The sequence below is a fragment of the Miniopterus natalensis genome, chromosome 13 (assembly GCF_054644295.1).
Source record: "Miniopterus natalensis isolate mMinNat1 chromosome 13, mMinNat1.hap1, whole genome shotgun sequence".
NCBI classification, from domain to species: domain Eukaryota; kingdom Metazoa; phylum Chordata; class Mammalia; order Chiroptera; family Miniopteridae; genus Miniopterus; species Miniopterus natalensis.
Genome location: NC_142093.1, coordinates 60,461,499 through 60,477,319, shown reverse-complemented (window position 1 = coordinate 60,477,319; position 15,821 = coordinate 60,461,499).

Here is a 15,821-nt window from a genome sequence, read left to right as displayed (position 1 = left end):
GCTATGCCAAACCTTCACCTCCCCAAGGAACGCCCAGGACCTTCCCTTGTGCAGTAGTCTTTCTTTACCCTTCGGGACAGGATCCTCAGGGTGTCCCATCTGACTGGCAGGGTAGCAGGTGACAGAACACTTTACCTCCTCATGGACAGGAAGCGTCAGGGGTCTGTGCTAAATGTGCCAACCCTGAGCTTCTGTCCTACCCAGGAGGGTTTGTGTCAATTCAAGGGCACCAAAGCTAGAGCTACAGCTCCCCACCTCACTAACAATGCCCCAGTTGCCCAGACACTTCTCAGAAGCTCCCTGGCCTGTGTTAGTGCCCACTGAGCGCTGAGTGAGAATCCTGACTATGACTGACTGGCAGTGAGTGCTACAGGAGGCATTGGGAAGTCACAGAATGAACACCTCTCTGTGTCTGTTCCAGCAAAGGGGACCGGGGGCCAAGCAACCCTTATGTTCACCTGGCCCATGGAAATCCCCAGGAGGGCCCTCCCCTGGGGCAGGCAGGGTCGCTCCCCTTGGAGGTGTGATGAAGACAGAAGGAGCAGCAGGGCTCTGCCTTCCTAAGGACAGGGTGGGCTGGTTTGGCGAAGAAAGGCACCCACCCATCCTATTCACCCCACAGCCTAGAAGAAGCTAAGTGCCAGCGGGATGGACCTTCATGAAAGCCAGAGACTCGCTCAATCTGCCATGCCTGCACCCCATCCTGGATCATCCCAGCCACCACCACTCTGTGCCGGGACCTGGCCCCCTGACCCTGAATCTGCCCCCCACCTGCCTATGGACCAAAGAGATCCTCTTCCTGCTTATCGGGACAGAGAGGATGAACATTTTCAGAGAATCTTTAAGGGACAAATGACCAAAGCCACATCCTGCACCATCCCGGCTTCCCCCACCATCCTGTCTTTCCAGAAGTCCAGCCTAGCTCTACCTTCATGAGCTTCTTCCTGATCACTGGGTTGTTCTCCGGACATGGTTTTCTCATTTGGACTCTGCTCTTCCTGAGGGGAATGACAGAGGAAAGACATGTCTAGGAATGATGGGGGAGGGACATTAAGGGCAAATTCCTTTTGACAATCTAAAGTTTCAAACTCCTGGTGTAAGGGCCCTCATGGGTTCGTCTGAGCAGGACCGTGTCCATGGGACTGGGGCTGGGCTCTCATGTTGGTCACCAGGGCCCCCATTCCCACTGCTCTTGAGTAGTTTTGACCAGTTTTGGTTTCAGCTGGGCATAAGGTTCTGGTGCTGGAAACACTTGCCAATCTCCTATTTGGCTCTATGCAGACTCTGACATTTAGGGGAACTGACTCTTGAAACAGAGCTGGTGGCCTGAAGTCCCAAGGAGGCTTAGAGACTACGCCCACGAACCCAGTTCCTGTCGCCAGGGTTGGCTGCATCTCAGGTGGTGAGGGGATCTTGGGAGACATATGGAAGGCACCCCCATCCTATGATGGCAGAGGCCTCCACACCTGAGAACTTCCTTCCATGTCTTCAGCCGATGGACTGGTGTGCTTTCTAGACTTCACAGGATTGCATGGAGTAAAGAGAAGTTCCCCAAGGTTCGGCACTCCTAGGAAGGGGGGAGATGTGCTGTGAGGTGGAGAGCTGGAGCTCTAGCTTCAGTTCCCTTCAACTGACACCCCCTCCTGGCAGATGCTCAGGGTGGACACGTTTAGCACCCAAAAACCAACACTCACAGAGAGGAGGGTCTTAGCTCAACCCAAGGAAGGAGCCAGGTAGGAAGTGAGCTTCCCACCACTGGGACCTGAGAGTCAAGGTCAGCATGCCCTTGGAGAGAGGACTTAGAGTCTGTGCTGGGGCTCAGACCTTAGGCCTCAGGCCTCAGTCCTCACAGCTTACAAAGCAATAGAGGCATTTTTGAAGGCTCCACATAGAGACTCCACTGGGCCTCTCATTTCATACCTTGGCCACCTTAATCCAGTACTCTATGACTTTGGCCCTGTCCTGGGCCATCATGCTTGGGTCCAGAAGGTAAGTGTTCATCACCCAGGTGGCCACACGATTGAACTGCACCATGGTGTCATGGGCAGTTGGTTCCAGCTGTTCATTGGCAGGATTTTCCCAGAGGGACCACATGGAGCCCAGGCACTGAAAAGGCAGCACCTCTGTGAACATCTCCAGGGGAGAAAGGGCAGTGTCAACCAGCCCTGCAACACCCCAGCTCATGGGTCCCCAACTTCCGGCAGGGGTCAGTGGTCAAGGCTGAAACTGAAACCTCTGGGGATATGGCCTGAGCCTTGGAGTCCCTGGGATTTATTCTCTGTCCTCCGAGGGCACCCAGCCCTGGATGACCCAGGGCCCAAGACTGGTGGGGAAGGGACAGGAGCACCTGCCTCTAGCCCTTCCTCACTCCAAAGTCCAGCATGTGACTCATGTCTCCTCACCAAGGGGCTTCTTGCAGGATCTGATGAATGTTCTGGCACAGATCCCCATTCAGTGGCAGCAACAACCACAGGCTGTTTGTCTCCCTTGTAGTACAGTACACATGAGGTGCCTAATATGTGCTGAAGCCGCTGAGCATCATGGGCACAGAGATGGGTGACCCATGGACCTGGCTGCACACAGTGAGCTCTCTATTGTCCAGGCCCCACCCAGCTTTCTGTGTGATGGCCCTCATCTAATCTGCACAGCCACTTTGCAGCACATCTTGTGAGCGTCCCGCTCGTGTCCCCAGGTGAACAGCAGAGGCTCAGGGGTTGAGGAAGTTGTTCAGGACCCATGGGTGCCAAGTGGTAGAGCTGGGATTTAGATCCAGATCATAGGAGTACAGAGTAGGGAAAGGCAGGTCTGGGCAGCTAAGGACAGAGGGAAGGCCTCTCCCACCTCACCCAGAGAGCTCCCTGCTCACCGCATCCATTGCTGTGAGTTGATCTGCCACCAGTCTTGAAGGGAAGAGGTGGATGCTGTACTTTGTCTTCCTTAGCAGGTGTTTAGTGGGCACAGCCTGGGGGTATTCGCCTGCTGGGGCTGGATCTCCCTTTGCTCTCAGAATTCTCATGAGAGCTGGTGGTCCGGGTGGCTCCACCTCCAGAGCTGGCCCTGGGGCTGCAAGGTATGTTGGTGCTTGCTCTAGGTCTGGAGTGGTTGATGGAGGTGACACTGGCTCCAGCACTGGCACAGCTGGACCAGGCTCTAGCCCCAGAGCAGACCCTTCCTCTGGTTCTGGAGTGCTCTGCAGCTCCGGAGGTGGTTCTGGAGCAGGTTAGAGACTGGATCACCCACATGCCTCATTTTTCCATGCCTTCCCAGAGACAGGAAAGATGCCACTGCCTTTGAGGGTACTCCAGCCCATGAAACCCCATCCCCCAAACTCCCAGATCATCTTCCCAGACTGCAGCCCCCTCACTTTCGAACTCTGCCCCAGTGGGCTCAAGATGCTCCAGCTGGACCCAAACAGTTGGGACTCAGTGCAGCACGTGTGAGGCAGGGTGTTTGCCCCACATAAAGGCATGATCCAGGGTGAACCAGGGGAAATAGAGGGGCTGGCTGAAACATCTCACCCGGTCCGGCCAGGTGCCCATAACACAAGCAATGGCCCTGCAGACAGGTGAGCAGCAGAGTCAGAGTCTTGGTCTTTCCTTCCACACTGCCCTCCCATGGCACCCGTGTTTGGAACTGAGCCTTTATGGCTGTTCCTGCCCACCCAGGGGTCAGCCCCATGCCATCCCCGACCCCTGTGTGGCTGTCATGAGAGTAGGAGGCATGGTGATCCACCAAGTTTCACACAGAATCTGTGTGAATCTCTCCCTCCTACTGCCAGCTCTCCTGAAGGCCCAGTACACTGCCGAGCCCAGCCCTCCATGCCCCTGGGTATCTGGCTGAGGACTGAGACAGGCATGTGAGCAGCCTGTGCACCACAGTCCTGATCTGAGCCTGGCCATGGCTGTCAGGAGAGATGCATGTGGAGGGGGGCAGGCAGAGCAGGATGGGTCTGTGTTGGGGATAGGAGTCTAGAGAACAATTAATTCCAGCCTCGACTCTGGTTCTAGGGTGCCTAGGGCCCCATCTGCAGTTCTCTTTGTCCTCTGTTCCTTTGGAGTAGAAGTTTCCAGACCTCAGCCCTCCCTTGGGAATCAGCAGATGTGTATGATCAGGGCTCTGCCAGGCCCTGTTCACCCTAAACCCCCATCTCACAGACACAGGAGGCCACCCTCTGGACCCACGGACCACTCACTTTTTGACTTGGTCCTGTGGTGTGTCACCCAGAAAACACAATAACCAGGGCAGGAACCTGAAGCCAACAAAGCAGACTGAGACACACAAGACAGTGGCATCATGTGGGTCTTAGGCAGAGGATCCGGTGTCCAGACCACAGAACCAGAGCAGATAGCAGGAGACCCTTGGCCTTTGTGACACATGCATTCCCTGCCCCAGGCTCAGAATTCACCAGGCGGATGGTGGTTGAGCCCACTCCAGACTCATGCTGAGACCTGGCTTTATGTAATCCTCTAAGCTGCCCTCAGAGCTGTCTTCTCAGCTGACCATCTGTTTTGTGCCTAATTACCCAGCCTGGCGTTTGCTTACTAGCAGGAAGCTTACCTGTGTCATGGCCTGGCCAGCCCTACATAATTTGAGACCAGCTTTGGGCCTGCAGGAGAATTCCCTGGAGGATATGCTCCAGGCTTTACTTTGAATATTGTTCTGAGCTCTCTTGGTCCACATGGCATTAGCAGGGATGAAGCAGGACGAATGTGTACTTCTAGTGTTTCCAAGAATAACCCACACCAGCAGGGTGCAAGGACATATATAGCACACTGGGCTCTGCAGCTGGTTGTGCTCAGATTACTTCATGTGGCCAGGCACTTGGCTTGGGCTTTAATTGTGGTTCTTAAAAATCTACTAAGTTTTCACTTAACAACTAGTCTTAACTGCAAAATGTAACACTTGGTGGCTTCAAAGCTACTTTCATAGGCTGTATAGTGAGTACAGTATGTTCATTTTATTACCATCCTTAAAAATGTACATGTATTATATACACTTCTGTGTTTGTGTTTCATAATACATGTATTTTGATAATAAGGAAGAGCCACACATGACAAAATCTTCAGAGAACATCCCTCCCTCCCACATGTCCAACCACCCCTCCCAAGACAAACACTGTTGGCAGTTTCTTCTGTCCCCTCCAGAAAGAGACTGTGCACACTGACGGGTCACACATTATCTTAATTAAGCCTCACTCACTGTGGGATCCATCATGCAGCTCAAATGAGGGATTGGAGGTTCCAGGACATTAAGTGACCTCCTTCAGGTCCCATGACACAGGGCTAGATGCCAAACCAGAGCTAGACTCCCAACCTGGGGCAGGCTCCTGTGCACTGTGGTGCTCAGAATCATCAAGTGCAAGAGTTAGCCATGTTTTCTTTCTATGATGGAGACATTCCATCAAATCAAAGTGTGTCTTGTGAACAGTTAATATAAATTCCACCCTTAGATTCAGTATCTGTGAGTGCAGAACAGCTGGAAGTACTAAATCCCTTATAGGCAAAACAGGTTTGGGCCATTAAGCCAAGAAAAGTGCTCATACTGGGAATTATTGGGAATAAACTGGTTGTTATGGCCTAAGCTGCTGCAGCCATCAGAGTCTGGATCTGGGGAGCAGTGAGGAAACCAGAAAGTCACTGGACTTGGCACCAAACCCTAGGCCTAGAACAGACTATGTGTTACCTTGAGCAAGTCACTTACCTGTCCTTGGCCTCTGCTCTCTCATCTGTCCAGTGAAGACAAATTCCAGTATTAAATCCAGAGGATTCAAGACAAATTTGAATTTGGAGTTCCAGTGATCTCCAGCAGATCCTTCCCTCCAGATGTTCCTTCAGAAATCAATTCCATTCACTTCAGGGGAGAAGAATCCAGGACCTTGAAACTCTCTTCCAGAAGGTCCCATAATCTGACATAGACAATGGGCCCAGCTCCTCACCTAATTCTCTCAGCCTAGGGTGTAGATGGGTACAGGATAGTTGAACAGTCAGCAATTAGCTGAATAGCAATGAGGGGACTCGTGGTCTCCACAGAGCAGTGCCTGTGTTTTGAAGGGTCCAGGAAAAGGAAAATTACTTTGAAATTCCAAAGATATGTTATCATAGATGCAAAGACAATAGACAGGCTCAGTTAAGGTAAAATTGACCTTTGTCAGGGAAGATGCCAGCCTAGGATATGATCACAAGAAATAAAAAGAAAAAGCCTTATCATATTCTTGAGATTTTTTTATCTCCTCTCTTCTAATACTGTCCCTCCCCTCAATGTGTGACTGCATTTCTTAACATTACTAAAGGAAGCCATTCGAGTAGTAATTTATAAAAATGTATCCCAAACCCATGTCCTATAGACCAAGAGCAGCAGCCATAATTATTAAGATCTCCCTCGATAGTAATTCTATTTCAGTTGACTGCCTATCCTTGGAACTAATGGTCACACAGGTTGCTCTAGGCTTTGCATGCACAGGATCCATAACTTATGAAAAATAATTTATTTGGATATTACTTCAGAATGGACCCTGTTCATATTCAAATACAATAACCAACATTTATTAACTGTTTCCCAAATGCCAGGTATTTTATATAGTTTCTTTATGTACCAACTTATTTAACTTCAGACCAGCCCTGTGAAGGAAGCGCTGTTACTATCCCAATAATATACACCACGTGCAGGGAGGGGCTCCACCAGAGCACCTGGGGCAAGCGCAGCTCTGCCAACACCTTGAATTCTCTCAGTGATACTGTCAGATTTCTGGTCTCTGGAAAGGTAAGAGAATGCACTTCTGTTTTAAGCCACCATGTTTGTGCAGATTTGTTCTAACTGCGATAAAACATTAATATAACATACAACTGGCTGAATAGAATCAAAGCAGACCACCATTGTGTGTCAGCCCTTTCCAGGGTGTTGGACAGGGTATAGGAGATTTAAAACACCAAAGACTCCGCTTATGAAATTCACCACCTGCTTGGTTCACCACTACAGGCTCATCTCTTGTGGAATTGCAGATATTTTGTATTCATAATGCTTGAGGCATGGGCACATGGAATTTCTGCACTGAAGAGTTTACCCGTTTCTTTACAAAGTCCATTTCCCACATGGGAAGAGACTACTCTGGAGGAAGCACAGATCTCATTCTGAAAGATGGGAGCATGTCTTTGAAAATGTGTGAGAACATGGTTCTCAAGCTGGTGGCTGAGTTTACAGGGGGCCCTTTAGAAAGCCTTTACCATCAACAGCATCCCCAGTACAAGCCACACCAGCTGGGACGGTTTATGCAAAAGGCAAGTGGTTGCATTTTGGTAAGGGGCGCCTATTGGGGATTAGTTGCTCATAATTCGTTACATTTGTACTAGATAATTAAACTCCCACCCCCGTGGGAGTGAGGTTCTTGCAACATCTTCAGAAAATAAATTTCCTAAAATCTTCATGGGAGGATGGATGTGCAAGAAGGCTTTATTTGCGTGCATGAAGTTACATTTTGGGGTTCCAAAGTCCCCTGCCACTTAAGTCAGTTCTGGAAAAGGTGCAGTTTGGGGTTCAGTAAAGCCAGAAACAAAGCCAGTGTCCAGAGACCTCCGTTTCATGTTGCAGCCAGGTGAAGTTCAGCATCGAAGCTAATTAAGGCCCATTAGTCCAGGTGTAGAGCAGCCCCACATGTCCATGAGCCACATGGGCACAGGGAGCACAGTCCCCCGCTGCAGGAGCCGCAGGAGCCACAGGAGCCTGAGGAGCCAAGAGAGAGTGTCTCCTATGTCTAGAACTTTATATATTTAGATTTCATGTTCTTGCAGTGGCCATGTTCATCCTGGCCACTCATTTCTCCCACGTATGACTAGAACACAAGTAGGTACCTTTCTAGGTCACTCAGACCTTATGGACATGAGTCTAAACTGTTTTTGTGCAGCCCTATCCCCCATCAGTCAGCAGGGAGCAGAATTGGAGAGTATTAAATGCAAATTTTTGGCAAAGCTATATATATGGCAGGCCTATATCTAGCCTTCCATCTCCTCCTTTGCCATTAGTAACAATCAGGTTATTACACCGGCATCACATTGATGGACACATCTCATTCAATGGTGTCTTTAATCTAACCCCCTCTTTTCAGTAGTAAATTGGTAGAGTTCCTTCTCCTCTCTGTAAATATGGAATTCTTCCTTTGGTAGCAGGAGTGGGTAGCGGTGGGGAGGAATTTGGCTGAATCCAAAAGACTAAGCACGATTTCCTGAGGCTTTAGGTGGTTCCTCCATTCGCTTAAGGCTCAGCAACCCCTCAAGAGGCAAGGGTAGTAGTCCCATAAATTTAAACATGTCCACTAAGTTTGAGCCGAAGTAGCGAGCATGACATAGATGTTCTCAAAGTGTCCCACCAGGTGAGGGCTGTAGGGAGCTGATGCCTGAGGAAGGTCCAAGTAGCTGAATGTGAGGCAGGGTTTCTGGAGACATGGAAGCTTCTAGTGCAAAGTCAACTGCCTCTGAGATGCCTTTGTGTGGTGAAATTGAAGAGTTAAAGGAATCATCAAGGAACATCCACTTGCAATGTAAGAAACACAAGCCAACATAGAATTAAATTTAGGAAGGAAAACCTAAACTAAATGTCCATAGCAAGAGGAATGAGTGTATCAAGATAAATGGATAATTAAAATATTATGGGATACTAAACAGAAGTTCAACCAAATCACATAAATCTTAACAATGACGAAAAAAAAAGCCAGTTGCGACAAGTTACAAACTAAAGAGAATGTATAAGTGCTTTTAAAAAACAGATAAATACTATATATTATTAATTCACATGTAGCTTAGAAAATAAAAACTCAGAATGGAAGAATATACAGAGAAGTGCATTGTAGTAGTTGCCTGGAGGGGTTGCAAGGAGTTTTTATTTTAAACAGACTAATGTGTAAACATTTTAATTTTGAGTGGTAGATTTATATGTGTTTGATCAGTCCAATTCATTTCTGCACTTACTACAAGTAGTTATACTTTCTTAAGAGCTTATAACCAGGGAAAGAGGTCTGTTTAAAAAAATAAAGGATTCAGTCATATTCTCTAGAGTTAGTGAAGGATGCAGGTCTGAGGAGTGCAGTGTATTTGGGGCCACGATAGGTTTCTCTTGCCAGAAATGAACAAGCAATTAACATTAAAAATTGAAACAAAGAGTATTTTGTGGCCTATCTTTTACTATGAGGGTTTTATTACTTTAATTAGACTTCAAAGGAGCAGTGCATTTCCAGATACAAAAGATGAGTGCTTTAAAGTGCGCAAAGGAACATATGAGAACTTGCATGGTATTAGAGAGGGGACAGTTGCAGGAGAAAAGAGGAAGATTAAAAATTAATAACAATTGGCTCAGTTTCTCATTAAGATCTTTCTTGCCCCAGGTACCTCGACTTAGAGTCAATCTTCTATCCATGTATGGGTGGCGAAATTCCACATGCAGGCTAATAAAACCAAGGGCTCTTACTGTGTCCAGAGCGAGGCCTTTTTCAGGGGAGCCTTACTCCCCAACCCATTCAGTATTTACCTTCGTGCCCTCAGGGCCTCAAAGTTCTGCCCTCTACCCTCGATTCACAAGGTTCACAGGAGCTTGTTTCTGCCCTTTCTCATAGCAAGTGCCTGGAGAGTCTTCTGATAGAGTGTCCTGGGCATCTAGCGTTCAAGTGTCTCCAGGTGCAGTGATTTCTTAATAGGCCCCAGTAAGACTTTGAGAGTTTCAAGGCTGTGACTGAAACGTGGTGCTGTTGGCCATCTTCTGGGAACAACTACTCTCCACCCTTGTCCTAGATATTTTAGACTTTTATAAAGAGATTAGCTTCTTGATTTAGTCCCTGGCGCTAAGAGACTGGTGTGAAAATTAGACCTGGGGGAAGAGGTGCTGGGGAGCGAGAGGTGGACTGAGGCCTTTCCACGGCTGACCGTGCTCCACAGTGGAAGGATCCTGCCTGAGTCTTTTATGCTCCAGAGAACAACTCTACTTAATGCCCATGTGCAGCACATTCCATGTGCCAGGCACTGTCCTAATGCTGTACAGGTAGCAACTGGTTTAAGCCCCAGCAAAGAGCAGTCCCATAATTAGGTGCTGTTATGGAGCATATTTAACAGAGGAAGGAGCAGAGGATCAGAGAAGGTAAGTAACTTAAGATCAAATAGCTACTAAGTATTGGAGTTGAATTCTTTTAAACCTGAGCAGTTTTGCTTTAGGATCATTTATTTTATATTAACAAAGCTTGCTGACCTCCTCTCTTACTATCTTTATGTTTAACATTTCTAGTTCTCTCAGGCCTGAGTGATTCACTAGGTAACCACCCACCATTAATCATTCTTGCCATGGCAGGAAGAGGCCAACAGGTGAATAAATGTAAGAGATCAAGTCCCCAATCTTTGACTCACAATTTGTCTTTTACATACACCAACATCACAAGTGTGTGGGTTTGGGAGGGGGCCATTGACTTTACCTATCTCAACACAGATACAACAAAGCCTCCCCCCCCCCCATGCTAACTAAACATGGGGTCCGATAAACTGAATCCTGGATGGAGACCTGGAAGAGGCAGTCATCGCCTCAACCTCTCCCCTTCTTTCCTCTGAGCTTGTGTCCATGGAAATAAAGGACAGGAAGGCATCAAGAAAAGAACCAGGTATTACAGAAAAACATCCATGATCTCTCCCTCCTGCAAATCCTAGGTCGTTGGACAGCCAGAAATGCATGTCTCATCAAACCACCAGATGTTTATTTCTTTTGAGTAGGGAATCTCCAGAAAAGTTATAAATGCCTCAAATCCAGAAACAGATCTTTTGCTTTAGATTTCGGCTCCTTTGAAGCCTTGAGATTGAATTACAAGTGAAGGTCAAGGGCAGAAGCTCAGAGGCCCTACAGAGGACACTGACACAAGGACATTGAGACCTTAGGAGTAAGGTTGAGACCTCAGGAGTAAAGTCCTCCTGGTACACCTTGGGAATTGTCACAGATGAGGTCCCCTTCCCATAAATAGTATGGCATACTCTCCAGGTCAAATGTAGGCTTAGCCCTTCCCTAGGGGCAACCAGATGCCTAGTTCCCATGGCCCTGAGCAGCCCAGGGAGGGGCAGATGGGCAGAAGGAGAAGGAGGGAAGGGGGGAGGAGGAGGGGAGGACAGCAGGAGGTTGGCTGAGCCTGTGAGAGCCTACAATGGGACTATCTGTGGGACACAGGAATAAGATGTGGAGCAGGCTTGCTGGGACAGAAGGAAAAGCAGTTTGAAATTTACGTAACTGACTTGTCCACCATCATACTGTGGAAGAAAAGGAGCTAAAATTCAGCTCTTTTCAGTGTTTTTCCTTTTTATCTGCCATTAGGATCAAGCCGCTCTCTCTGGTCTCTGAACACCACCTATGTGCAGATTCCTGCTCTTGGCCCTCCCCTACTATCAGATCCTCTGCTTGTGTCACTCTAATGGAGTGTCACTGTATTTCCGAAACCGGTCTTTTATTTGAACTTTGACCACCTCGCAAGTGGCCTGAGAGCCCATGCTGCTCTTCCTCTACTGAGCACACGATGAGGTCACTCAAGATAATTCAGTGTCTTGTGTAAAACACCCTCAGCGTCTTCTAACCATCTCCCTAATGGGGCCCTGCTGGCTGTCCTCAGATCCTGCCACCTGGTGGGATATTCTATTGGTTCGTGTCAGTACTGGTTTGTGTTTATTTTTCTAATTTGAGACTATAACAGGGTCAGACCTGAGAATTCTCACAGTATTTTTCTTAAGCATGGCCTAATATAGGTTTAGGATTTACCAGCAATAGGTTAAGATCTGTTCATTATAATCTAAGAGAAACAGGGTCCTTGATTCTCATAGAAGGTCATTATGAGTCAGGGATTCCAGACTCAGCACCACATATTTAATCCCATGGAGACTACTTGTATTAGTTTATTTTTCCTGTGTAAAAAATTCCCTCTCAAGTTTTTGGCAAAGTTCACTTCCTTGTAGTTGTAGAACTGAGGTCTCCTTTTTCTGGCGGGCTGTCAGGTGAGGTGCCACTCTAGGCTGCATGCTTGGCAGGAGACCACCACCATCTTCTAAGTCAGAAATGGCACCAGGAATCTTTTTTGTGCTTTCAGTTTCTTGACTTCCCTTTATGTTGCTAAACAGAGAAAACTGCTTTTAAATGGTGTGTATGCTTAGATGGTCCCACTTCAGTAATATCCCAGAAATCTCCCTTTTTGTTGCCACATAGTTAACTGATCAGTGACCTTAATAGTATCTTCAAGAATCCCTTTTGCCACACCACATAATTTAGGGGTTGCTAACTCATCTTGTTTACAGGCTTTATTCACACAGAAGGCATAATTGTATAAGATCAAGGGTCATTGGGGGTCATTAGGATTGCATATAGCCTGAGCTTTTCTGCCACTCACATTTCCCTGAGTTGAACCTCACTCAACCTTGTATAACTGACATAATTTGCCTACTTTCATATGAAATCACCTGAAGGACTTGAGACCTGAGAAGTGTCCTCTGTGACATGGCATGTACCTGCCCCTGTCTCCATGCCCTTCTGCTCTCCCAACCAGCCCCCACCTGTGTAAGACTTCAGCCCCTAACTCTTTCTACTCCTACATCCCATGGGGGGAAACATACGGGCCCACACAGATGACTTTGTGTGCAGTGGGTTAGGTTATAGGAAAGGAATATGTCCCATGATTATGCTACCGGAACTGGGGAAACCTGGATTTTATCATATGTAGTGAGCAAATCTACCCTTTACTTCAGAGGGAGTCATCTTTATTGTCTTAGGGAATCAGCAGGCCTGTGTTCCTTCACTCTGAAAGGATGCATTATCCCCATTTCCAAACCTGTAAAGAAGCCTGCCCTGTGCTTTGGAGGGAGATACTGTCTCCATGTTCAAGAGTTCAGAGCCTCTACTTGGAAGAAGTGCTCCAGTGTCAGGGCCACGTGGAGCATTGTTTCTTAGCTTTTCTCTGAACATTGTTTTCCTCCCAGTAAACAAAGAGGGTTCATTTAACTAGTGAGAGTAAGTGGTTTTTAGGGAAAGATGATTGTATGGCCTAAGAGTCTGGGTCATGGTCTGTACATTGACAGTGTTCCAAAGAATGGACTTAAGTTGGTCTTCAGGTTGTGGGTTGTTAAGCTGAAAGGATGGAGTTGAGGAATAAATATTCACAGAGCATTACACAACTAGAAGCTTTCAACATCCCCATGAGCAAATCTGAGTAGCTCCTAAGATTACAGGCATATTGTGCAGAGAGCATCTCTGGTTAACATCATTTTGATGGAACACTTACTGGTTTTTAAAAAACAAACTCCATAGTATGTGTATATCCCCCAGTGCAATGTTTTTACTTAAGTTCATAGAAAATTTTACATACGCATTTCCAAATCTCCTCCTAAATATTTAGTATAATTACAAGTGGGATGAGTCTCAAGTTACATTTCAAATACAACTGATAAAATGTCAGAATTACATGTTCTTTGTCAAGAACACTAAGTATCAGGAAAGGGGCCAGATACTGCTGGTGCAAAGAGAGGCATAATTGGGTCATGGCGCCTCATTCAAATAAAAAAATGTTTTAACAAATTCAAAAGTCTGCCAATCAGGAAGCAAGTTTAAGTCTTCCATTTGAACGCGATAGTTTCCCACTTCTATGTGGGTGTTTCTGTGCTACAGAGGAGTGGCTGTGAGGCTGGAGATGAAATGGGCTGTGAGAGGGAGAAAGGCTCTGTCTACTCTCATTTGCTTCTCTTCCATGAGTCCCCCCAAATATCTCCCTTATTCTCAGGCCTGATTCCTTCATCCCCTTCTGGGCCACAGCCTCTATGAAAAGACCTTGTTCTCACAGCCTCTGCTCCTAAAGGGCATAGGAACAGGATGCCTGGGAGGATGTAGGGAATCATAAACTCCACCTGTGCCTGAATGAAGTCGGCACTGAGTGCGGGGCGGGTAGCTTATGTGGGGCCCTGCCAGCCTGTGCCCGAGAGCCTCGTTCCACACTGGGCATCTCTGACTCTCACCCCGTGTTCTCCCAGAGTCCTGTTTGCTCTGCTCACTCGCTCAGCTTTGACTTGGGCCCTGCTCCCCTCTCTCAGGTCATGTTATGACCACACTTCCCCATCTACTCTGACAGAAGCACTGGAGCAGGACAGGGAGTCAGGGAATGAAAAGGGGAGTCCTTTGGTGCCCCTCCTCCCACATGTTCATTGTATAATTTAGCAGATGTGAGACATTGCAGTACCGTTTATAATACTCACTTCAATAGCTGTAACTCAATTTGTTCAACATACCTGCTTTGCTGTATGTTTGTTATTTTCATTTTTCGAAAGATAGGAATAAATATTATTTTAGTTTTTATTTTTTTAATCCCCACCCGAGGGTATGTTTATTGACTTTTAGAGAGAGGGAGGGAGGGAGAGAGGGAGGGAGGAAAACACTGATCGGTTGCCTCCCATAAGCCCCTGACCAGGGATCCAACCTGCAACTTGGACATGTTCCCTGATCAGGATTTGAAACTGTGACCTTTCCGTGTTCAGGATGATGCTCCAGCCAACTGAGCCACACTGGCCAGGGCATAAAAATTCTCTTAAATGATTTAAAATGCTCATGGTTGCTTGCAATGATATTCCATATTTTTTCACTTTAAGAGAGTCATTTGTATTATTTTTCTTTCAGGGAAAATGACTGGTAGCAAAAGAATGGTCATGACTTTTCAGCATTTTAAGAAGTTACTGAGCAGCCAGTTGATTTATAGACCAAAGATATGGACACTGAGTGGGCTTGAAGTAGTTCCAGGTAAATTAAATGTAATGTTGGCCACATCCTTGGGAGGACAGTGATGAGAATAACATGGCATATTTACAAAATTATCTGGGCAAAGGGAAACCACAAAGGAGCATCCACAATGCAAGTTGGCAAAGAGAACTTAAAAGATGCAGCTGCAGGTACAAGAAACAGTGGAAGACGGGTATTTATGATGCCAGGTGTCAAAGTAGCTGTAAGAAAGTGACCAATTCCTGACTTGAAGTCTGCCAAACTCCGGATGACTCTCCTCTCTGGAATTGCCTGCGATTTTTTTCTTTCAATGGCAGTAGTATGGTAATTGCTTATTTCCAAGCAAAAAAGAGAAGGTTTAGGTCATGTTCACATCCCTTAATCCCCACTGATTACCATGGCAAGTTTCACAGGCAGCAGCACCCCCTTCCTTACCCACCTTTTCTCTTTCTGAGGTTTCAGAGTTAACTGCAGCCTGCAAATATTAAATACAAATGCCATAAATAAATGATGCACAAAATTTAAGTCACGCACTGTGCTGCGAAGCATGGTGAAATCTCTCGCCATCCCACTCCCTCCAGCCCAGGACCTTAAGCGTCCCCTTGTCCAGCATGTCCCGACTGTGTGCTCTGCCCACCCCTTAGCCACTTAGTAGCCACCTTGGTTATCAGATCCACCTTCTCAATATCTCAGTGCTTGTGCTGAAGCCACCTTTATTTTACTTAATAGTCATGTTTATGTAACTTTCATGACACTACATTCTTATAATTGTTCTAGTTTATTATTAGTTACTGTTGTTAATCTCTTACAGTGCCTAGTTTAAGAATTATACTTTATCATAGGCATGTATGCATAGTATCTACAGGGCTTGCAGTTTTAGGCATCCGCTGGGGGACTTGGAACATATCCCCTGTGGTGAACGGGAGACTACAGTACTTCTAACTCTCTGTATGAATGTGCGTGTGGTGATATTCCTGGGTGCCCACCCAGTTTCAATATTCTCTTTCCTACAAGCACCCACATGTGCCACTAAGTAAAGTCTCTGCTTTGTCCTTCTAAGGGTAAAC